This window comes from Larus michahellis, chromosome 5, assembly GCF_964199755.1.
Source record: "Larus michahellis chromosome 5, bLarMic1.1, whole genome shotgun sequence".
Classification (NCBI taxonomy): domain Eukaryota; kingdom Metazoa; phylum Chordata; class Aves; order Charadriiformes; family Laridae; genus Larus; species Larus michahellis.
The window spans coordinates 82,897,739-82,923,633 of NC_133900.1; the positions used below are offsets into that span (position 1 = coordinate 82,897,739).

General features: G+C 36.8%; 1 long non-coding RNA gene across 2 annotated transcripts in view; it reads right to left on the bottom strand.

Annotated features, from left to right (window-relative positions):
* LOC141743653 (uncharacterized) overlaps window positions 1-25,895 on the bottom strand; it is a 541,341-nt gene that overhangs the window by 64,615 nt on the left and 450,831 nt on the right. For both annotated transcript variants that reach the window (XR_012587137.1, XR_012587136.1), the window contains one exon: window positions 2,970-3,009. This is a non-coding gene — a long non-coding RNA (uncharacterized LOC141743653). The remainder of the gene's footprint in view (window positions 1-2,969; window positions 3,010-25,895) is intronic.

A 25,895-nucleotide genomic window follows, 5' to 3' on the forward strand; every position in this document is an offset into this window, starting at 1 on the left:
ATCAGCAGAAGAGAAGTCAGAAGTTCATAGATTAGCTGACTTCTTATTAATTAGCATTACATTGACATATTTTGTAAAACTACAGGTAAAGATTGCTTGCTGCGTAATAATGTATCCTAATAACTCTCAGTGGGAATATCCACTTGAAGGAGAAAGGAAGTGATGAGAAAATGAACAGTAACAAATCATTAGGATAAGACAGCATTCACTCAAGAGTTATAAGACAATTCGCAGATGAAACAGCTTATTGACTAGTGATGGTGCATTATCTCTCACCTAAAACTGCAAAGGTACTGAGGGAGAGAAGACGTAAAATGCAGTGAAAATAAATTTCAATAAAAAGCTAAACGGCAGATGGAAAAAACCACAGTTTGTGAGAACTGATGTCCATATTGGGCAAGTTAAATATAATAATATACTATGAATACACTATAGTTTGGATGAGCGATGATGGCTTTTGGAAAGGAAATTTCTTCTTTGTGGACCTACTGAAATACTTCCAATTGTCGAATGTGAGTGATTTGGTTGCCTGAAGTTGCTTGGTTGGAGTCTACCTTGGGTTTGCAGAAGGCTTTTGCTAAACTTTCTTAAAAAAGCCTTATTAAAAAAATAAGGCTGATAAAAAAAAGTAAGCAGATAAGATGGAAGGCATGTATAACTGATACTTTCAAGGCTAAATAACAGAAAGTGAAGAGTTAATATACAGTTCCTGCAATCGAGAAACATTGCTGCCGGACTTTTGCAAAGGCCTTTTCTGCGGCCTGTGATGTTCAACACTGAACAAATGATCGCAGAATGGCTATGAGAGGTGGTGAGAAATGTTCCTGACCAGAGTTATTTGGGATAGTCAGGAAAAGAACAGACAGTTTAGAATTCCAGAAAAATCTTACAAGACTGAGTGACGAGGCAATACAAGAGCAGATGAAGTGCCCTGTAAATAAATGTAAATGATGTACGGAGGGGGTGGGAATTTAACATTGCGTACAACATGATGGGCTTGAGCTGACAATTATCATGGAAAAATGAGCCAATAGTTCCATAACTTTTCAATGTCACTATTAAGTAAGAAACTGAGAAGAAAAGCTGGGGGAATAACTATGAATTAGTATAAACCTAAGACCCTCTCATACTTTGAAAACCACACGTAATGTACAATACCCAAAAAGGGGGTACAAATATGATCAACAGCTCCTGTACAGGTAGCAAAGCAGGATACTTCTCTTTAAAAGAAGTTCTCCAGAGAAGGATATAGATGAGGCTCAAAAATCATAGAAGAATAGTTCTTTATGCACAAAATGAACATGGTAGTAGACCCATGCAACTCACTGTCAAAGGACATTATTCTGACGTTTAAATAGATTTATGGAAATAGACTCGTGGAGGAGATAACCAACAAAATCTAAATATTTAAAAACTATATACATCTGATGAAATTTCTTCAGCCAGAACTGCTGGAGGCTGGGAAATATCTGTAGAAGTATCATGTAATTTTTATTCTTACTTTTCTCTGGGCATATATTTATAATCACTGCCCAGAGACAGGATGCTGGCCAGACAATTCTTACCCTAACCCAATATGGCCATTCTTCTTTTGTTATATTTCCCCTACTTATTATTTTCATGTAGCTCCCTGAAGGAGGCATGGATGCCTTTGAAGCACCTAATTGTGTTGATGTGAGATACATGGAAAATACTTGGTTCTCAGTTTTGGCTTACTCTTGGAGGGTAAAAAGGAAAAACAATCACAAAATGTAGGTGTCGCAGTACTTCACTTATAAACACACGCCTCCTTTAATGGATATGGTCTGAAACGTCAGAAATTTTGCATGTTTTAAGGACGGTTACGCATTTTTTGCATTATCATGGCCATGAAGTATCTTGCCTCAAATGCCAAGCTATGAGTGGATCAGTAGACAAGTGCAAACACGGAATCTCTCTGAAAAGTTAACACATCTCCCAATGTGAACTGCCCTTTGCCATCGCAGAATACCTCTTGGCAACAATCAGAATACCAATCAGATTAAACACAACTTGCTCTAAAGCTTTTCAAATGAAACAACATGGCTTTATAATAGCATTGAGTAGTAACACTTCATTTAATATGTACATTAATTATTGCTGAATTATAATGGAGTTCCTAAAAAGATGTATAACGTTCACATTAATACTAAATGAATTCATTATGATTGGTGTAATTACAATGAATGCTAACTAAATTAATGGCAGTTAGACATGTTAGAAAAAGTGTCACCCATTTACTTGACATGTTCCAAGCGGAATATATTTTGGTACTGCATTTGTAAGAGTGGTGCGAATAGTTTGAACAGTAGTGTGAAGCAGTGTGTTTTGCAGAGTTTTTTTCATATCGCTGAACAACTAACAATTTTAGTGTATGTTGGTTCTATATACAGATATAGATATATATATATATACACAGAAAATACATGTATTATTTGAATTGCACAAAACCAACAAAGCTTCAAACCAGGCTAATTCTTCTGTTTGTATTTAGTTCCACTGTATATACATATAAATATAAAGCCCTAGACGCACAGCGTGAAAAATAGGTAGTGGGGAAATAGAATATATATACTGCTGTGCCCCAGTTCTGCTCTCCAGTGCTCATTCTGGGGTGCGCTCTACAGATCAGCCGTGTCAGAGACTTGGAATACAGCATTTCCAGGCAGAGCCTGATGTCGGCTGGTATGTTTAGCATGCTTCTGCATTTATATTTCTTGACCTGTTGGCCTAAGCCTTACATAAACTATTCTTGCCTGTGGCAAAAGAAATCCGTCCTGGGGACTGTATCTGTAGCCACATGCCAGATGTCTCATGGGCTCTTACAGAGTATTAATTGTGCACCAGTTTTCAAGAAAGAACCCACTTTTATCCATCAGACAAAATTTTAGCAGATTCAGAAAAATAAAATGTGAAGCCTGATTCAACAAGAGAAACAATGAGTTACTTACAATGCGCTTTTCAATCAATGGAATGCAATTTTGCTGCGATCTGTGGGAGCAAACAAAGCAAAACAAATATAATTTCACATAACTCACAGAATTATGGAAATTTTATATAAAATTTACAGAGTATAATTAGATGTTATAATAACATATTAGTAACAGGAACTAAAATATAATTTTTCTTTCACTACTTTGATTCAGTGGTAACATCATCAGCTGGATACTTTCTTTTGTATTGACACGTCTAAACCAGCATAAACTGTAAAAATCATTCGTTGCTTTGTCCAAAAAAGAGAAAACTGGTGGATTAGCAGGGCAAACGAGGATTGAAAATGCTGCCAAACACAACAAACCATCAAAACACAGCTTGATTCTTTGTTCACACAACAGAAGATAGGAAATAATAATAATAATAAAAAAAAAAGTGTTATCCTTTAATTTTTCTTGTACTTTCTTGTATTGTATTTCAGAGGAAGACGAACTGTAGCCTTCCGGCAATCGCTAATGCAGTGTTTGTATTCCGTGTTGAGATTACCCACTTGGGTGCTGCACTGAAGCCGCCTGGGCTATTTTGACACTGCATCCAGATGCTCCAATTTTGCTTCAGTGACTCAGAGCAGAGCCAAAATGCCTTAAAGCAATGTTCAAAGGGTTAGGTCTTGATGAACAATTAAAGTACTCGGAAGAAGTGTTTCTAAACATCTCTGACTGGTGCTGAAGTGACTTAAGTGGCCTAGGTGTGACATCCAGGCAGGGAATATTTAATAGAAAGGTTCAATCCTACCATACGTAGCTATGCTTCAGGTGAATGTAGATTTTTCCACATTTTTATAGGAAAGTAAAAATAAAGTGCAAGTACAAAAGAAAAAACTTCATGATTTTAATTGCAGTGTATCAGTTCTACAAAAAGCGAACGTTTGTCTGCTTCATATAAACCAAATAAAAAGGTCTAGTTAGGAATGTTTTATTAAAAGTGGCACTTGTCATATATTCCCAGTTCCTCGTTTGAGACCTAAATAATTTACTGCTTGAGCAAGAGCATAAAAACAGACTTTCAAATTATTTTTTTGTGAATGAAGGAACATCCTGTTGAATCTTAGCATAATTTCACACAAAATATATATGTATATATATACGTACTTCAGTAGTCCACATCTGAAAACTTATCTTAACTCAAGCACTGAGCATTATTATTCCAACTGGTAAATATTTATGGGATTGGAAAATCATCATTCATTTACTTGGAGATTAACTATATCTACTAAATAATATAAAGCCAGACAAAGAAATGCAGAAGGCTCCAGCACAGGCTTGACTCAACAAGACAGAGAGGCCCTAAAGCAGAAAGCTAGAGGCATCCGATCATCTGATGCCCACTAAGCCAAACAATACATTTTTAAAAACTTTGTCACTAATGAAGAACATGGGGAATTGCAATTCCATATGTGCTAAACATAAATATAGTGGAAAAAAGCATTTATTTTTTTTTTTTTTTACTATTTCATAGTTTTCAATCCTAAATTTTGCTTGTTTTTGAGAAAGGTTCCCATGTTTGCAAGAGTTTCGGTTTGGGATTTGGTTGATTTTTTTTTTTTTTTTTTTTGGAAGTTCCTGTATATCAGTTTTAGTCTTCTGACACCAGGTGAAGTAAGCGGCAACGATTTCAAGCACTGTGTGTGGCTGAAGAAGATTTTACCTGAATAATGATAGCACAAGCTTTAAGCTGGAGGAGACAGATTTGATCAGAATACACATTGTATACCAGGAGGGACTTAACCGTGGGAAATCCTGAAAAAACACACACCGAGGTAACTGAGGGATGTCCCGAAACAAAATTTTCTAGAAAAAGAAAATCACTGCAAAAATTCACTTTGTGACCTCTCCTGTCAATAGTATTGATTATTTGGTTTTATAATTGATTTCACCCCTGTAGTTCAGAAAACATTTTCAGTTTTGAAGACAAAGCATTGGCTGAAATATCCTAATCTCTCCAGAATGGAAACTGGGTTTAGTTTAATAGTCCAGCATTACCGAGAATGACAGATGCCTAGTTAAAAATAGAATTCGGGATGTTTTACTAGCACCAGTTTTTGCTTGAACAGTGAGCTATGAGAATGCAACGCACTATATCCTTTTGCAAAAAAGTCAACAAACACCAAACTAACAACAAATACAACTGACTCTTCCAGAAAGAATGTTGATTTCTTCCGAGATTCGGATTAGAAGGTCTTTCAGAAAAATTCATTATTTTGGGAGAACAGACACACGCAAACAGCTCAGAGATCAAATATGTTTCCTATTAGGATTTAATAAAAAAGTACCAGCAACACCACAATTCTGCTAGATATTTCATAAAGATCTTCTAATTAAAAGTGAGAGCATCAGAGCTGCCTAAATACCTACTATGGCATAACCGTTCTCCAGAGCAGATGTGGATACCTAGGGTAATAAACGTGCATGAAATGCAAAGTGGATCTCTGCGAACACGTGTAACCAGAAAGGGAAAGGACTTCTTCATTTCCCCAGGTAAACTTCTGAAAGGGAGAGCTGAAGAAACCCGGTCGTGAAGGTTTAGCCAGCTTGACTTTGTTCTCTGGATTGACTTGACCTTTCTCTTTATCTCTTGGAGAAGGAATTGCACTAGGTTCTCGACCGTTCATTCACTGACACAAAGCAAAAGACAGATTGGGAAATCAAGATTAAAATCAAGATTTTTCCTGTTAGAGGATGGCACGCTACCTTTCTTATTCCTTTGCTGCACCCCTAGAGGAAGGGATAATCATTCACTGAATTCAGACTCAGGGAATGGGTTTCACAACTGGTATCTGCAAACCTGCGGGGGGACTGGAGAGATCTGCAGTATTTAACAACTTGTTCCGTACCTGCAGGCTACTATTGAGACATTTTCCTGCAACTGGTCAATAGTTGACCTTTGCCTAAAAGATTTTGCTGGCCTTTTTTTTTTTTCTCCCCCATCTAAAAATTCACTTTATTATGGCTCTCCCTCACATTCTATACCAAGGTAAGCTGAAAGAGGACTCAGAATTCAGAAACCGACAGTGTCGCTTTTGTATTGGTTGGTGTGTCTGAATTGAAATCAGCACTCTTGTGGCTAGCAACTTCTACTAGACCTTCTTGATGAAAGCACACTAGTGCAGTACAGGTTTGTGAATTAAGCTTTAGGAAATCTGGAAGCATTTGCACAGCAGGGCTTTTTGTATTAATAGTTTTTCAGTTCGATGCTTTAACAAAAGGGGTATTGAAAAAATTAGTTGTCTTCCCCCTCCTCCACACTCACCTCCCCCCCACAATTTAACTAAAATTTTGCATTTACTGCCAAATAAAACCATACTTTGATTTCATTTGGAACTGACAGAAATATTCAGGAAATATTTAGGAAAAAAAGTGTGGAGATTTATCCTTCACCATTCCTAAAATCACTATTTTTGTCCATCAGTCTGTACACTTGCCAGCGACCCAGAGAACTCTGCAGAAGCTATTTAAACCCAAAACCAAAGAACTGGAAATGAAAGATTAGGTTTACACACTCTTTGTAAATCATTCATGTAAGTAAAGAGAATCCCCCCTCTCTTCATTTATTCAATAGCTCCGCGGTTAGGGCCTCATCTGATATACAACGTGGGACAATCAGGTTCAAGACCCTCTTTGTCTGCACATTCTTGAACCCACATTTTCACTTTCCCAGAAGAGTTCTTAAACCAGTGAGAAATCTATAATTGGCTTCTCTTGATCCCCATGGAAAAAGCTGTTCTGCATGGATTATTTAAATACCGAGGCAAAGAGAGGGAATGACTCTTTGGTCTGGTGGTTAAAGCATTCGCTTGGGAGGCGCACGACTAGGTCAAAGTAGCAGTTCAAACAGCTCAGGTGAGAGGACACCACTGCAGAACACATCCAGTGGCTAGGCGGTTCCCCTGGAAGGTACAAAATAAGGGTTTAAAGCTCTGTCAGGGGGAAAGAGTTGAAATCTAGTCTCCTATCTACAGGAGTTACCGCGTTAAAAAACATATGGTGAGTTCTTCAACTTTGCGGGGGTAGAGGTGAGTGGGTAGAGAGGGGGAGATGAAGAAGAGAAACAGTCGTTGTCTCCTCGCTGCTAGTGTTGTCAATCTATCCCCTCTTCCAAAACAAAAAAGGAAAGCCGTTGCAAATTCGGTCTGAATTTTGAAAAAAATTTAGACTGACAGTGTTTTTTAGGTTTTAGCCATCAATTTATTCACCAGAAATGTATTCAGATATTTGATGTAAAAACACATTGTCCTCCATGCAGGCTCAGATTAGACTAGCAATTAAAGGTTGGATTAAAAACTTTTGCATGTATAAAGCTGCCACCCCCTCACTTCCCCTTTTTCTTTTGGCTCTGGAGTTTGAACTTTCTTTTAATATATGTATGTAATGTACACTAATAACCCTTGCGGAGCTAGGATTGACTGCCATTTAAGAACTATTTTATGCCATTTAAGAACTATTTTACGCCATTTAAGAACTATTTTACAAATGATGTTCTCAGAGCTCGTGGGGTGAGAGGGAGATATTACAGTAGAAGCTCTATTAAGTTAACATTTCAAATTGTGCAAGGTGCATTCACTTTTAGCACACAAGAAAGGAATGGTCATGCTTCCTTCTTCTTTTGGAGATCGTATCTGGACACAAGGAAGTCAGTATAGTCCATCTGGCATTATTAGCTTTGAATTTCTATGATATGATGGTTGTTAGCCTCCTATTTTAATGCAGTATTTTATATTTCATTTTTTATATACTGCCTCCAAACACATCTGAGTCTCTTTTATGGGAAAATAAATCATGAGAGTGAATAACAGAAAAGTATACCTGAATTCCAGACTACTTGCCATCAGCGCTGACCTGAGAATTCGTTTGCTTTCCTGAAGATTAGATACAGATTCTTTGCTGCTGTTTAAATTTGAACAAAGCATAATTCACTTATGGTATTTAAATCTTATTTTTTCTTTCATTGCCACTATTTCACTCTTAAAACCTTCACGTTTTTCTGACAGCATTCAGAAGCTCCGGGGATATCAATGACAAGTTAACTGGATGTAAATCTTTCAAACAGAAAGTGGGTTTCAACGGCAAAAAGCTGGTAAAGCTGAAATGTTAAGCTAGAAATACAGCATGACTTTGGATAAAGGAACACTTTCACCTTAATACAGTTACTTCAGTAATTTAATTTGCTGGTTATATGAATGTTACCGATTCAGAAGTATTCATTCCTAGGCCACTGCTACACAATACTGTTTGCTGCTCTCCACCTCTATATGGCAGAGAGTCACTACTGAGCGACACAGCCGCTGCTGAGATCTTCACAAGAATGTAAGAACACGGTGCAGCTTTCATATAGCACTCATTTTTCCTTATTTTTTCAAAATATGAGTGCATGCAAAAATAATACAATCTTTTCCATTTTGCCTGCTAATGACAAAGGTAAATTAGGATTTTTTCAATCTAGCTTTTTGCCAATGAACACGCTTTTTTGCATAAATTGTGCTTCTCGTGGGAAGTCTATCTCTTTACGTTTCTCACGTTCCATTCCCCCCAACATTCCCAAAAAAGTAAAACATCTTTTCCAGTTAAGGAAATTCACCCATTTGTCAATTAAAATTTCTCAGGGGAGGAGGAATGAAGTGTTAGTGTAGGAAACTCCAATTTTCAACCGACTCCAATAAAAATATAATCATCTTAGTATACCTCTGCTTTGATATGAATATTTAAGATCTGTAATGGAAAATGAAGAATTATCGATAAATGGTTTATACTAATAAAAGTTATGTTGTTTCTATCTCAGATACGTTCATGGGATAACTATTCGATGAAAAACAGTTGGTACTCTGGGGAAGTTCAACCCCATACGACTAACTGATGGAGCAGGTGTCAGTATGGATAATAGCGGAATTTGTTATTTAGGATTTATTGGTTATTGCAACAGGTCACTGACTGCTGATAAACTCAGGGTGATCTAGAGCTGCTTTCACATAAGCCACAACCTGACACATTTGTAGAACTTTGCCTTTCGACTATGTAGCAAATATTTCACAAAGGAAAAATACGCAGAAATGTGCTTCAGCTATTTTTTGAACATGTTATGAATTAAAATGTAGGAAAAAAACCCCAACCAAAATACATTTCTTATGATGTTATTCAGAAATACTCGTAAAATGAAAATATGTTAATGCATTCAATAGATACGAAAACTGGAAAAAGATGCAGGTTTTGCTAATTACTTTTGTAAAAACATTCAGTTCAGAATTGTATTAGTAACATTAAAGATGCAATTTTCCAAAAGCACTGCATGATTTGCCTACCTGCTCAGTACTGAATGATAATTCACCTTAACTTGCTTTAATTTCAGCATCACTGAGAAGACACCATTAATGGAAAACTCAGTGGAGGCCAATGCAGCTTCCACCACAGAAGAGAAAGTTCATCACTGATATCAGGGTGATAATTCTCTCTGATCAGGATTGGGTACTGGAATTTATCATTTAAAAAAACAAACAAACAAAAAAAAAAACCACCACGAAAACCAACACAATTCACATCTACCACACTGATGACTACTTTCGTCACATAACACTACAAAATACTGTCGTGCTTTTGTTGGTTTTTAACTTTGAAATAGAAAAGGACAAAGTAAAAATTTATGGCTTAGTATGACAAGATGCAGCCTTTTTTTTGGTAGAAATTAGCTCAGAAACAATACAGTGATCCTTAATGACTAAAAAATAATTAGAGAAAAAAATAATGAAGAAGTCAAAGCTAATATAATAAGTAGTTTGGTGCTACGCTGCACCATATTCTTGTCCTAAATTGTTCACTAATTTATCTAAAACCAGAAAAGTAACTAACTTGTTTCTGGGTTATTGGTCTCTTAATCTTGTATATTAATTCAGGTAATGTACCACTACAACTAGCTTCCATTTAATTATTTTTATTTATGTACCATTAAACTCAATTTTCATTACTTCTGTTGCTGAGAAAAAAAGAGGAAGAATCCACTGTATTGGTGTTGTCATCTCATTTCCAGTCCTCAAAAGGCCCTTTTTTCTTCCTAAAGAGAGAATCTTTCACAGTCTTTAACGTCAGTTTTTATTTCTTTAATTAGGAGTTGCTATCGGGACCTTTTCAGTGAACTCTTCACATTTTAATATACTTCTGCTTCACTACTCTAGCTGATTGTTCCGGAGTTTGTGCAGAACACATTCCTGATCGGCAAGAAAGCTGCTTTCAAGGTCTTTCGTATTCTGCCGTAATCCCCCGGTAATTGCACGGGCTCTTTGCAACAATAAACCAGTCTCTGAGAGGAGTTCTATGGCTCGGCACCGCACATTAAATTGTACTTGGACATTTCAGCTAAATTTGCTTCCCTCGAGCCTCAAACTTGCACGCAAAATCTGCGAGATGCCAAAACACAGGAACTGAAAGGTTATGATGATGGTAACTGTGTCTATACAAAGCATTGATTAAATGAAATACAAAGCACAGCTTGGATAAGGGCGTTACTTCAGGAGCAGTTAAGTCCTCATTAGAAAAGCAAAGTTGACAGAGCTTAAAAACACTTATTTTATGGCTGATAACCATTAATCATCTGTACTGATTTTTTTTTCTCCCCTAGGATCTTAGCAGTGCTTTTGAACGTTCCTCTCTAATTACTCATACATTTAATTTTTTTTTAATTTTGTTTCATTTTATAGGGAAAAACGTGTTTTTCTGACATAGAGAAAGATCTTGCCAGATTTGTGCCTTGGCTGCAGCTACTACTTCAGGTATATGACCCATGAGCTACCAGAAGTCACCTTTCCAATTACTGTACATACATAAAGGAAAAAGGTAAAATGCATATCTCCACAAACACAAAATCTTCTTTGTTCTATTATCTTTTCCTTCTTTGAATTTCCTCTACCTATTGCTTGTTGATCAAGAACAGACTTGTGTGGGTTTTTAAATCGTCAAAGGGCTACACCAGGTTCCTTCTGTAACTCAAAAAGAAAATCAAAATGGTCCAGAATCCAGTAAACCACTCCCATAGCCCTGATCTTGCCTGGGTCTAAAAAGCTTTAAAAAATGAAACTGCTTTATGCAGTTTGCTGCTAATATAAGTGGTCTAAACTATATTAACTAGTGTTGTGGGATGAGAATACTCTAGAGTAAACGTGGTCTGATAACGCTCCCTACTTTTGAGAGGACATCCATAACGTTAAGATCAATTTTGTTTAAAAGGTTGTGATTCTAATTTCTCATGCTGTGTATAAGATGCCTTCCGTTACCGGTTACCTTAAGTTTTCCAGCTAAATATATTCTGTATTTTTTACTGTGTAGAGGAATATTCCCTACAAACACCAGGGGAAGGCAAAAAATGAAACGAGACCAGGCAACTGTACAAATGATTCTCCACGTATTTCATCAGTGAGCTACAGCTGAAAGAAAATCAAATGAGTATTTTTTTTTCCTCATTTTTTTCACTGACACGGTAAACTCTAACATAGATATACCATTTGCAGAAACCAGGAGAAAAAGATGCTACTAAAGCCTTCCCTGTTTTTTGCTTAATAACACAGTTCTTCGAACAAGCATCAGTTATATGAAAATCTCACCTTCACACTTAGGTCTACCTGAAAGTTACTTAACCCCTATTTCTCAGGCTCTCTTAACTATAATACTATCGGGAGTTTGTGGATAAGTATGTTTCTGTCTCTCCTGATGAAATTTTTTACTACTTTTAATAAATATTCATATACTCAATGAGCCAGAGAGAGTAAAAATGATTCTATTCCCTGTTTGTGGAAGCAATTTACGTGGGAAACCCAAGTTCTAATTACTATACTAATGAACACTTATTTATTGCATTCAAAGAGGAAATATGTCAGCAAAGAAAATGTCTGAAGGTGTTATGATTAAGGTACTTGCAGGAAAGGAGAGGAGGTGCGGGTTCAAGTGAGATTTGCCTTCCCCTTCGACACGCCAGCTCATTATTTTGACAGCTTTTTCATTGAAGGAAAGAGGCCTGATTCACCTGTGTGAATTCAGGTCATAAAATCATTTTGCATTTAAATAATTTTTATTTTCATCTAAATTTACTGGTTTTTAAATCAACTGTAATGAGTTACTCAGATATTTATCAGATAATTATGGCCGATAATCAGCTATTTATGGCCAATACGTTCAGCTAGACGCACCTTTCAAACTGCTGGCAAGCCCACGTACTAGAATCACACATTTAATACATAATAGAGGTTGAAAGAATTTCTCAGTGTTTCTGGAAAGAACTGTTGGTAAAAGCGATTAAGAGACGTGCACATTTTAATTTGATAACGTTTATAGTAGGAGGTGCCACCTTCAGGTTCTGTCTCCACTCATAGTCACTGGAAATTTATTTTAAACAAAGAAAGGTCTCATCAGACAAATTCTGCGTTACTTAATGCTTTGGTGATCGTGAGCAACCTCCTCTCCCCTAGCAGCCTGGAAACAGTGCAGTGGTACCACTCTGTAAAGCGCTAAATAAATAAAACAAATATGACGTGGCAATCTCTGGCTGTTTCAGTATGGCCTCTGCAGAACGCATTATAATACTCTAAAAAGAATACAAAATGATCCTTTAATAAAACACCTATTAGGGACTACTTTTTGGGTTTTTTTTTAGTTGTCTTCTAATTCATCTGCTAAAAAAGTACCATTTAAAGTCCTGATACGATTCCTAGTATTGCAAACCTACATTTTATCCACATGCATTTTCCGCCTAAATATTTTGATAGCATTTTCCTCTGGATTCTCTTTCGTTATCCTCACTCAGAACTTGAAGATACTCATGAGAAAATTTGAAATAAACAAAAAAACCAACCTGCCCCCGAGTCGTGAAGACCTGACTGGGACCAAAACACAGAAACTCAGAGTTGAGAGAAGCCTTTACCAACACTTAAGCACTTTTTCCTTAACTTGGTATAGAAAAAGGGAACGGGAAAACAGCCTCACAATGTACAATAGAAAGGGTAAAACTAAATCAGCACAGAAAGAAAACATGGAATGACTTTCTGTAAGTGATGAAAAGTGACACTTAAATGCCAAAAAAAAAAAAAAAAAAAAAAAAGAAATAGCTCCAAAGAAACTTGAACGCTTTACAAAGATTTTGTAGTAGAATATTGTAGCTCACTTGATCACAGTGTTACCCTGTGTTGTGTCTCTCGAGTAAAGGCAAGGGACCAACAATCCTTCCAAGGAAGTTGCTCACTGAGGAAAGAAATGTGGGAATTTTGGAAGTAAAAGGCTAGGATTTGTCTACTGGTTCCCAGAAATACACAAAATTGTGCCTGCTTGCTACACATACATTGCTTAATGGACAAAAGATGGTTCCATACCCAGTGTTGAAAGTACTATAGTAAAGATTACCATATTAAATCCATTATTTCTTTTTAAAATCAAATTTCTGTAGCAGGCTAACGTTACCAGTTTAACATTAGTTTAAATGCACGCCATGCAGCTGGGTCTTTAGCAGGAGCAATAACCTGTAGCGACAGCCACAGCCTGCAGGAGAAACACAGCTTTTCCCACTGCAAGCCATAAATCTAGAAAGTTGATTCTACTTGTGAAGATTTCATCAACAGTATTCTTTTTTTTTTTTTTTGGGGGGGGGGAAGTTTATGTCATATTAGGGTATTATTTATTTTTTATTTGTAAATGATTCTTAGAGTGTACTACACTACAGAGAAGTCCAGAAGGATTATTGTACACTTTAGAGAACACTTGCCTTCGTGGGATTGGATTCATGTAGTTAAATGGTTTGTTAGTACAGGTTAGCTAATACTTCGTATTATGACAATTTTAATTTTTATATTAGAGATCATGATTATTAGGCAGGTTTTTGAAGCACGGCACTCTGAGGGAGACTACAAAAGGGGAATCCCAAGAAGAGACTCCCTATACAAACTTCCCTTTGTCAAAATGGAAATAAGCACTTTTTTAAACTTCAGCTGCACGGAAATCACACTATATAGGATGGGGAAAATATCAAGTATTTCCCTAAATGGCTCTTCTTGTACCTCACTGGAGCCCAGCATATTTTGACTAAAATGAATTGCATGAGGGAATTAGCATGGGGACATTGCACATGCTTTAAAAATTTGTTCAGTTTCAAATTGTACATACTTTTATCATAATTAATTACAGCAGCTAACTTTCCAGCTTAACATTAATTTAAGATTAAAAAAAAAAAAAAAAAATACCTGGCACAATTCCTTGCAATGGTATTTTGTGCACGTGCTTTAAATTTTCTCAGTTTTAAACAGATATAATTTTCAAAGAATATATTTACTAAAGGAAAAAAAAAGGGAAAGTATGACACCAAAAAAGCATTAAAAACTACTGCGTAGAGTATTGTAGTAGCTCTTCATCTGCAACATGAAGATAACATTCTCTCCCACAGGCATCCACAGATTTCAGACCGGATATAACGCTAGACAGCATCATTAGATAGTCCTCGGACGCCCAGTTTATATGTCACAAAAATAAATCCCCTACCCCTTTAAAATAATTTTGAAGAGTTCAGTAACTCCAATTTTACCAGGATTTCAGACAGAGCTTATTAGTAAGAACATAAATTAATAATTCTTTTGAAAAGAACTGTTTAATGAATTATATATTTTTCTGTGGTGTGTATAATCAGCTTTGTATCTCAGTAAAAAGTCAAAAAATATACGGGCTGGGGCAACCTTACACGTGGTTCCTGTAGTTTAATTTGTACTAATAATAGAATATGGTGGTATATATATATTTTTTTTATAAGTAATTTTCCCTATCCCTTCCCATCTTTTATCCTTCCCCTCTTCCCCGGTTAATTTCTATTCTTCCAAACTGGTTAAACGGTTGTATTCTCTCCCTATTTTTTTTCTGTATGTTCACATATCCCAGAAAACTGTATTACCTGTCTGTCACACTAAAAAGGTACAATCGGGTAATTTTTGCCCACTATTGTCCTATTAAAATTCAGCAGATTATCTTTCACAAAATGATTAATGAATGTCAGCCTTTCAACTCAAACGCCTAAAAAAGGAAAAACAAAAACCCTTAGAAAATGTAAAGATATTTATTTTATCTTCAAGTATTGTACTAAGTGGTGTCTCTTGTGGTCTAGTTATTGGTAAGAGAGAAAGAGGTCAGGTTCTTACAATTTAAACAGTTATGTGTAAAATGAAATTACTGTGTGTATACACACAATATCTAAATATAATCCCTACTTAACGTTATATTCACATTATACCTGTACGGAGAGACTCCTGCATTCATATGTAAAGACCCGTCTGGAAGAGTTTACAAATTGCTATTTTATTTATTTCTATCGCAGTGTCTATGATGTTATTTCTAATTTTCTTTTGCTCCTGTGAAGCAGCATCCTGAACTCTTCAGGGAAAAGAAAACATACAAATGCTATTACAGCACACATTTCTAAGCAGCGGGAAGCCTGTACTAAGTGTCAGAGATTGATCAGGATTTTATCGCACATATGAACAGCCACTATCGGACGTACCGTGCCAAAGGGTCATGTAGGAATTGCCCCTGCTGCATGTTTAACCACCTCAGATTTTCAGAAAGGTAATAGCGAGCTTGAATTACTGAAAACAACCTGAAATCATTGAACTCTTTTCAATACAAGTTAATCTCCAAAGCCAGAATGAAATCAGAAATACTATTTTCTTTCCAAAGGGAATGGAATGGCGAGCTGAATGTATGAAAATACACGTGAACTGTTAAAACTAAGTGCATTTATACAAAGATTAAAAATCCACACGTGTATGCCTGATGCATCAAAGAAAGATGTGTGCCATGGATTTCAGAAACGCGCTACAGAGGTCGAGGGCAGGTTTTTAACCATTAACATCTATGAGCAGGTTGCTAGCAAGAGGTCTGTAAAAGCGTTTCATTTAAAGACTGCCAAAATTGCATGAAAATTCCTGGAAACTTTCAGAATTTACACTGCAATTATTGCATATACCTTGGTTATTCTGTATTCAGTATGGAGATGAACTGACGAATAACCACCCTCAGTATGAAAACACTGAATTCCTACGAATGAGGTTCGCTCCTAAATTACAATAATAAACTCCTTAGCCTGGATTATTACACTTTCTGAGATCGGCTAGGGATTCCGAACTGAAAAAAAGGCCACTGCACAGTGCCAGACTTGCATGAAGTCACTTCTTTGTACAGCCGGGCTTCACTGAAGAAAATAAGGAATTTAGAATAATTACAGAATCCTATTAAGATACTGTGAATTGAAAGGATATGGATATAGCAGTTCTGCTACATTTTCAACATAACAAGGTCCTTTGAGTCATAGTGTCCTTTTCCCTCAACTCATTTAAACACGTAACTGCATTTGAAAGCGGTAACACACGTGCGTCGGCTGTTACAAAGACAGACTTTTGAGACAGACTTTTTCTCACAAATCACGTGAGAATTTGTCTTTCTGATGCGTGTTTGTCACTGCCAATTACCTTGGTGCCTGCCCAATATTCAGAATACCGCTAACATGCCAACGTACACGCCCTGAAGCGTACAGTTTAAGGAAGAATCTTAAGACGTGACTCATATGATTACAGATGCCTTTCGACTCCATGGAAAAGCCAAGGATTTGGTGAATTTGATCTCAATTAGACAGGAAAACGATAATGAGCACACAGAGCCTGCTGTTCGGCAACACAGAAAATGTCTCGGTGGTTAACAGAATTGTAACAAGTTCTTTTCGAATAAATTATGGACACCAGTCATAAGATGTTTTGGCTAAACAGCTTTTTAAGCATAACAACTATCTTGAAAAGAGTGTCTTTCAATATTAGGTTTGGCGTTATGAATATGATTAGGCAATGTAGAGAAGACTCGTATTTTTGCCAGCCCCTGTGGCCGTTTTTTACTACATATAAGCAATCTCAACGTATGACTTAAGTCTGAAATTACATCAACCTTTTTTCAGTCCTCGTTCACAGTTGACTACCTTTGTTTTGTTTTGTTTTTTTTTTCTTAAAAACTCTGCTGTATACAAAAAAAGTAGGAATATTCTTAATTCCGTGTCGATACCATCTTTTAAAGATACTGCGGATCAGCACACTTGTTTCAGATTTGCATAAACTTCGCTTGTTCGTTTTGGAGAAAAGAACTTGTCTGGCTAGGAGAAAGAAAAAAAACAAGCAAAAAATGTCAGATAGTGGAGTTCTACTGCATAAAAAGGTTTTAATTATGAAAATGCCAGAGTTATCTTTTCTCCGATATTCTCGACGCTCTAAAATCTTTCTCAAAATACTCCCTAGTTAATTCAGAGATAAGGATATTCATAAAAGAGTTAAACTCAAAAGAAGTATTACCTTCCAGCAACTATTTTTCCCTACTGTAGTAAACAGACAACATAAATTTAACCAAACCAAATATTCAACAGACAGGTTTTAAAAATGATAGCCTTCTCTGCTTGAAGCATGTTCATAACCCCATTAATATGAATGAAAGTTAACCATGCACAGGAGGAAAAGAATACATTTGCTGTACGTATACTTGCTCTTTGGAATCTTTGAATATTTCATTTTAATAAATATATTTTAGGAAGATGTCTGGTTTATCAGAACAAAGGCTTTGGTTTCTGTTTTAGAATTACTGAGGCGCAAGATAAGACCAGAAAAGTTCACCCGGCCATGTATATTTTACTGCAAACATGTCATTTTAGACATCTTTCAAAGATGTATCTGGATCTGAAAGGCAATCCTACTGAGGTATTGTTTGCCACTGCTCATTGACATATTCATGTAATGTAAAAATCAATCAAAACCAAAAAGCACTTAAATATAAACCCCAAACTGAACTAAAAAAAAGCTGCCTACCTGATATGAAAATAGAAGGTTATATCATTTTGTTTTTCTGGAACTTCTGTGTTTAGGAAGTTGAGTGACCAAGTTTATGTTATAACTATGTAAAGATTTTAAGTACCACAGCAGTATAAGTTTATAGATGCAAGTCATTCGTTTGGGAACCCTTCTGTTTGGACAGAGGAGTACGTGAAGTTATTAATAAAGAGCGGATGTAGGTAACAGCAAGGAAGTAGTGTCAACTTGAGAACTAAAGGTAAACTTCCTGAAGGGTGACATGGGAGAGATTTACTTCTTCACAAAAGGGATGACTTTCAGGTTCCTAAATATCTTTCATAACCTAAGGATTACAAACACCTCCAAGTATTTTCAAAATTATATTCTTATGTGATACCTGTTAAAATTTTGTATCAATTACATTACATTAACTGTTTTATCAAAATGGGAATGATAGAATCACGGAATACTGGAGATTGGAAGGAGGAAGGGAAGTCTGGAGGTCGCCTGGCCATGCCTACCTACACAGAGCAGAGACAACTTAAACCAGGTTGCTCAGGAGACCTTGAGAGCAACCACCCAACTGGGTTCCGATTCTCTCCAAGGATAAAAATTTAACAGCCTCTCTGGACAGCCCGCTGCAATGCCTGACCACCCTGACCGTGAAACTTGTTTTTCCTAATATTTAGTAGGAATCACCTTGTTGAAAGCTGTGGTCATTGCCTCTCATCCTTTTATGAGTCAGAAGAGACTCTGAGAACACCTTGGGTCTGTTTTGTCTATATTTGCTTATTAGATGGAGACAGCAGTACGAATCCCGGCTTAGCGTGATCGTGCTATGCAAATGAAAAGCGTAAGACAAATCTATCATTTTCCTTTACATGCCAATTTGATATGTCTCAATTAAGCATTCAGATATTTTTGCATCCAAATCTTTGCTACAATTTTGACACAAAGTCACCCACATCAGCATTTAAAATAACATGCGGAATTTGTAAAATATGTATCCAGTTGTAATTCTCATGGTAGACAAGGAGGATGATATTTAAAGCAAATATTAGAATTAGAAAAAATACATTCCAAAGTGCCAAACAAAGCGGTAAATGATTCAGAACTTTTGTGGGGGAGCACCTGAAACTTTGGAGCTATCGTGTCAAAGTTGGATACAAATTTTTATTTCCTTACTTTCTTTTAAAATACTGCTAGCAGATCAAATCCAACAATATTTTGGCAGCCTAAAATTACACTCTTCTGACCTTGACATTAGTATTCAACTGCACTGATGAAAGAATGACAGCTTCTCCATCCTACTGGGTGATCTTGCAAGCTTTTACCTTCATGACTATGGAGTTCCTGTCAAATATGCTTCCAGCTGAACGATCGCATTCTTTTGAATTATGAAGTGGCTGAAAACTCTGCTAATTGGGTCCATATTGATGTCACTCAAAGATTAAGTAGCCTTAATACTCTGCAAAGTTATATAAATACTTGTAATTTTCCTGCATGTCAGCTGTAGCATATATTTGGCTTGAATGAATCATTCACAATACCTGGAGAACACAGGTAAGCCACTACTTGAAGATTTTTAGTAGGAACAAGTAAGAATAAAAGCAGCATTAAGAATAAAATTTCTACAAGTAAAGAACAACGAAATACAAATTAAAAAACCGCAGTGATTAGAAAAAACATAGACTCACAGAATAGTCTGGGCTGGAAGGGACCTTTAAAGGCCATCTGGTCCAACCTCCCCTGCAAAAATCCGTAAGCTTTTATGCGTTGTGCTATGTAATTTAGCAGAATTAGAAACCAGAAAGACAAAAGGAGGTAATGAACTGCAAAGCAGTATTCACTTCCTGGGAATCTGGGTTCTGGACAAGAATTATACTGTTCTTGAGTACACTGAAGAATTACCCTATGATAGTCTCATTTAAGCAATTACTCCCAACTTTAGTGACCTGCATTACCAGCTCTTAGAATTAAGAACAATGAAGTTTAATAGAGGAGCATTCGGTTGTGCCGTGGACACCTTTAGTCTTTCAGAGCTCAGCAATCTGCTTCAACTACTCAGCCCCTGAACTACAGGTAGTGCCAAATCCGTACGAACATTTATATAAAGAATTGCTCTATCACATCCATTGATAACATAGCTTTTGATAATGAAATAAAGTTTCAAAAGGACAAAATGACCAAATGCGTCCTTTTTGAAATTACACTTAGCTGTAAGAATTAGCAGCTCAGCCATTGTTTGCTGTAGTTTGTCCCTGTAATCTACCCCAGTTTTGACTTAGCCTGCAAAATTCTGAAAGATACAATGTTCCTGCATCAGTTGCTTAGACGATGTTTAGCCGTTTAGACCGGGCATTTTCAACACCTTGTTCCTTTTTTACCTTAAATGGAATTCACTATTTCTCCTTCCTCTGCTTTGTGTCCAGTGCTGGGCTAGGAAGTGGAATATCCCACGGTATAGGTGATATCTGTGTCATTTCCTTTTCTCTTCATCCTTGAAGCTGCACGTGACTTCTGTTACACAGCTTAACGCCGTTCTGATTTTCCATCTTTGCGTTTTTTAAAAAATGACATGACATACATATCTTGGGATAGAACAGAAAGTATGACACATACATGACTTATTTTTCCATACTGTGTCTAAAAACAGTTTAATCTCTACGGTTGATAGAGAGTGAAGATCCTACAATGCTCATTAAAGTGTATGAATTTGTAGAGCGAATACACACAAGCAAGATTGGGTCAATTCTGCTCAAGTGGCTTAGTCATATCAAATACCTCACTCCAAAACAGCCCAGCTAAAATTGCCCTTCTGTTGTGCTCTTGTATGCTTATGTTCCTCTATGGCTTTTGCTTTTACAGTATAACAATTTTGGCTTTTTTTTGATCGCTTTGGTTTGCATGCAGGAAGTTATTAGGACCCACAGTAGTCCTACGCCCACTTTAGATTAATTGTTCAATAATCGGAAATGAATCTCAAGTATCTGATGTTACATCATATCTCTTTGCATTGTAAGAAGAATAAGTAACTTTTTTACTTTTTCACAAAAAATTTTTGCAATGTTTTTACATAACTTGCTAGATAATTTTACATAACTTTGCAGTTTATACCCTACCTAGAAGGTGATGGAAAAGTGCATTTTCTTATATAAAAATGTGCAGCCCATTTTTGATCAAACTAGTATTCCTTTGTCTCTTAATTCATTAGCAGCGTAACCGATCTGCTGGCCAAAAGGTTAGGGCAGAAAACTTTTTATATTTCTGAAAGAGAAGAGAGTGAACTAGTTTGAAAGATCAAATGTTCAATATTCCTGTATCACGCAGGGAGATTCCCCTGCATCTAGAGAGTTATCAGCATCTCAATAGCATCTCAAGAGTTATCAGCATCTGCAGATAGAATATGACTGGAAGTTTTGTTTGTGTTTTTTAAAAATAGAAAAAAAACGTGGGAAAGAAGGCAGAAATGATAGAGCTGGTAAGTCAGCTTGGCCCTTCTAGCTCATTCCTAGGACAGGAAATACAATGCTGATGCCGTTGTTGCTCACTTAATAAAAATTATACCCTTTAATCATTACAACTAGGGGTGCATTAACTCCTGCATCCCTAGTCTTGTAGACACCTGACTCCAGGTGCAATCCAAAAGCTTAGCAAGGTGCCTCTGTTCGCTTGCAAGCCTGAAAGCTGGATAGTTTTGGACAGAATACAACAGAACAGGATGGAGAGCGAAGAGGGGAAGAGCTCCTTGAAGAAGAACCACTGGGGTTCTTCTGGGGACAAAAGCCATCTGTGGCTCCTCCTTCTGTTATTCAGGATTTTAGGGAAGACGCATTCAGCCGCTTGGGATCTAGTCTCTCAAATGCTTGCATACCTGTGCTCTCATCTTTTAAAGAACTGAACAGGCCTTATTTTCCCCATTTACAATGTGAATGCTTTTAGTTGAGCTGCTGACCTTTTGAATAGCAGCTGGATCCTGACTCAAAGTGGGAGAGAAAATTCAAATTCTGTCTGTAACTGAAAGGCTTAAATCCGCAGATTCTATCTCCTTGGAGGGCATCGTATACAGGGTTTCAGATGGTTAGGGACAGACTTAGGGTTAACTGAGAAGCAGAAGAGGAAAAAAAAAGTGCCATTGGGTGACTCTCCTCCCCTAAGACAACTAGCCTTCCCAAGTCCTTCGAGAGTCACTATACCAGCGTGAACGAAAAACCCTAAAACATCTCCAGTCCAAGCACAGAGTCTGTCTGACACTGTTTAATGTAATACAGATCGGTAGCCCACAGCTCAGAATCTATGATTTTCCAGAGAAGGTACCTGAATCTACGCCAGAGAAGGTTGTAACTAATAATAGTTATCAAGCAATAGCAATCTTGAAGGTTTCAATACCTAAATGCTAGATTTAGATAGTGTAGTCCACCTAAACTCTTGTTCAGGTAACAAAATAGGATCTCTATGTCTTGCTTTTAAAATCCATTATTAGATCTAGCACCTGACTCCTGGCACCACTAAAGCTCTAAAGGTTAACTCTGCATAGGGCACTTCAATTAATACTGTGTTCTTCCTATCATAGACACGTCTCTTTTTCTGTACAATCAGCGGCTTTCAGCTTTTTCCGTATTATCTCTATGAGACAGCTTGATAACTTGATAATTTGTTAATGACATAATTGCTTCTTATAAAATCTATCAAGTCTACTAACCTCTAATTGTTACTCTCTGCAGCCGATTTTGAAACTGAACTCCAGAGATTATATTGATTATGGGAAAAGAGCCAGATGTTGTTCCCATTGAAACTGTGGGTGGAAAAAGACACCAATGAAAACCTAACTCAACTAATAAAACACGCCATTAGCTTATTTCACAGAGAGTATTTTCTAACAATAACTCTAAAAGCAAATTTTCATTTGAATGTAAACAATTAAACATTCTAAAATATTTGCAGATGTGTCATAAGCCTGAGGTTAATTAGTTTTGTGGCTTTATTGGGATTTTTTTTTTAAAGCTAAATATACGATTAAGAAGAAAACAGCAAAATATCCCCTAAAATTTTACAAATCACTTCAAACTGGTTTTACACGTCGAAATAAATTTCAGCATTAACTTGCCTGTGCTTATACAAAGGAAACCGGTTACTTAGTCTAGTGGCAGCTAGTTTGTCTTCCTCGTTTTGCTGCCAGGGTACGGTATCTAAGTGCCTCACTCCAGCTAACGCATCACACGCTACCGGGCTATATTCCGCTAACGTCCAGCCACAGTAACACTTGACATTATGAACTACCTTTTTCATCTCCACAGCTAATGATGAGCTCCCTTTGCAATCCTTTCTCCTTTTAACTAGCATAAATGATAAGATTATTAGTTCAAAACCTTATTATTGATAGCCTTTAGAATAAAATCACACGGTAATTACTGCTGCATTCAAAGGCTTGCTTTTTTTTAATCCTTTTTGTATCAAAAAAAAGATTAAAAAAAACCCCAACAAACCTGGCAGGCTTATTTATGAGCAGCAGTGATTATGTTTTGAAGTAAAATAACAGACAATGCCAAACCTTTCCAGTGAAAAGTTGAATGATGATACACCTTCAATAATTTTTTCGCAAGCGTCTGCTAGTGTGGAGACAACCAGAATTTGTGTAACCAGAAACAAATGCTATAGAATGTTTCCTTTGAAAGCATTTGAACTCAAATCTCTGTAGTTCAAAGTCATCTGTATTCTTCAAATAAAGGGAGACTGTAAATCTTCTTCACGATGTAATTTTGTCTAACATACAACGCATTTATACTATTCACAAATATATAAAGGAATCTGATTCTGAACAGTATTTTGGCAACTAAAATAATACTGAAATTTCAAGTGCGCGCAGGTACATTGTCCTAAGGGTGGTTTTTTTAGGCAAACCTTCGTTTGCCATTCACACTCCGTTACTGTAAATGCACCACTGTGGAACCAAACCTAATACAGTCCAGAAAGAACTTCATACATCCTGACTCTCATTAGTATCCTGTTAGGTTTCTAAAGGAGAAAATTTTTGATTTTCAATACATTTGTCAGTTATTGGAATGAACAGTTGCAAGGCTACGGTAAGTGCTGACTATGACCATTGCCTGGACAACAAACAAATGGCAAAACGAAGAGGAATATAGGCCTAGGATCCATTCGTGTCAAAAGCAACTTTAAGCCTCTGGAACAGTCTCCAAGTTAAAACATTTCCTACTTATTAGCTCTTGAGGGCTCCTTACTCAACCTTGAGATTTTTCATCCTCTTAATTTCTGATCATCTGTTATAGAACAAATCTGGATTCTTAATCCTGCACTTTGATAGCAGCAGATGCATAAGGTCAGCTATTGCAGCACCTGCTTAAACGTCTACTGGATGTGTCCTGAAGTGCTTTAAAAAAACCTACAGTGCTTATGCCTACATATTGCAAAGCTTCTTCAAAAGTTTGGACGACAAAAACATCTCGAACTTGAAACTGATTACATTTATGGAAAAGTGAAAAACAAAAAAAAAGATAATCTTAGCTTATAAAGCCAAAAAGCGTAATTATTAATGCCTCATCTGACTTCAAGCAGAAACCGTGGAATTTACTCCGTGCTTCCTGCACTAGGACCATGCCTTAGAATGACAGAATCCTAGAATCGCCCGGGTTGGAAGGGACCTTTCAGATCATCGAGTCCAACCGTCAGCCTAACCCTGACAAAACCCATCACTAACCCACATCTCTAAGCACTATGTCTGCCCGTCTGTTAAATACCCCCAGGGATGGTGCCTCAACCACTTCCCTGGGCAGACCTTCCAGGAAGGTCTTTCAAAAGGACAACTAATATTGGTTACAGGACTCAGTGTTGATTTTACCACGTTCCTTAATAATCTGCTGGAGTAGTTCCACCTTTAAAACAAGTTACGTTTCTCAACATGACTGCTTAGATCAATTTATTTTGCCAAATATTACGTTGCCCCCTGAACCAAAAGCGTTACTTCAGAAACTGGTCTTCAGACTGTTAGTTCTCACTGACACTTTGGTTTTTCCTGGGCAGTGATTTCAGCATATTGTCCTCCCATCCTATGCGTATCTTTTTGCATTGGTTATACTTGATTCTTAAAAAAAATGAGATTTTTCTCAATTTTTGCAGAGAAATAAAGACAATGATACAGCACAATTTTGCCGCGCTAATGAGCTCTGAACTGTGACTTAGGCTTGTCAAGCTGCAGCTGCTTCTGTCCTTAATATCTCAGCATTTTGACACCTCCTAGTAAATTCTTTATAGTTACAGAGAAGTATGAGCCAAATTCTCCTAGCACAAAATTTTTTATACCTCAGTGGAGTCTGGAGCTGGTTCTACTGAGTTTTATCCACCTACAACAAACAAAACCCATTTACACGCAAAGATTTACAGAACAAATTTAATTTTATTTTATATACAAAAGACAGGATGGTATTTCTGGATGATTTCTGCATTATGCAGGAGTCATTTCTCTTTTCAAGTTGAGCAAAAAAGTTATAAACACTAATCTTTATTCCAATCAAGTAAATAAATATTTAACCCACAAATCCTGTGCTGTCACCTCCTAGAGTTTATGCTAGGAGTCCTGGGCATTTAGTTGCGCTCTTATGACAATATATCTTCATCATTCCTGAAATATAGGGCTTTATCTCCTAGCAGATTATGAAACTACCAGAAAAAAAGACACAGCATTTTTTGTTGTTGTTCATAAAATCAGAAAGAAGTGAATTTTAACTTGTGCTACAGAAAACCTTTTGAATGAAACTGAAGGAAGACCTCATGAGTGCCAGCACGGTGTCTTAATCACAGGATAGTGATAAAATTGAACGCTGAAGAGGAAGAAGAGTTTCTTCCATATGCAAACAATCCTCCATCTGTGCATTCAGATCTTGAAATTCCATCCTATCACTTACTTTTTTGTAAAGAAAGGAAAAAAGGCACAAACCAAACTAGTCAGGATTCAGACAACAGGAAATAGGTGGCTCCCTGCAGTGACATAAAGAAACGAGGTTCACATTTCTCATGTTACCACTACCATGTCCCTCAGCAC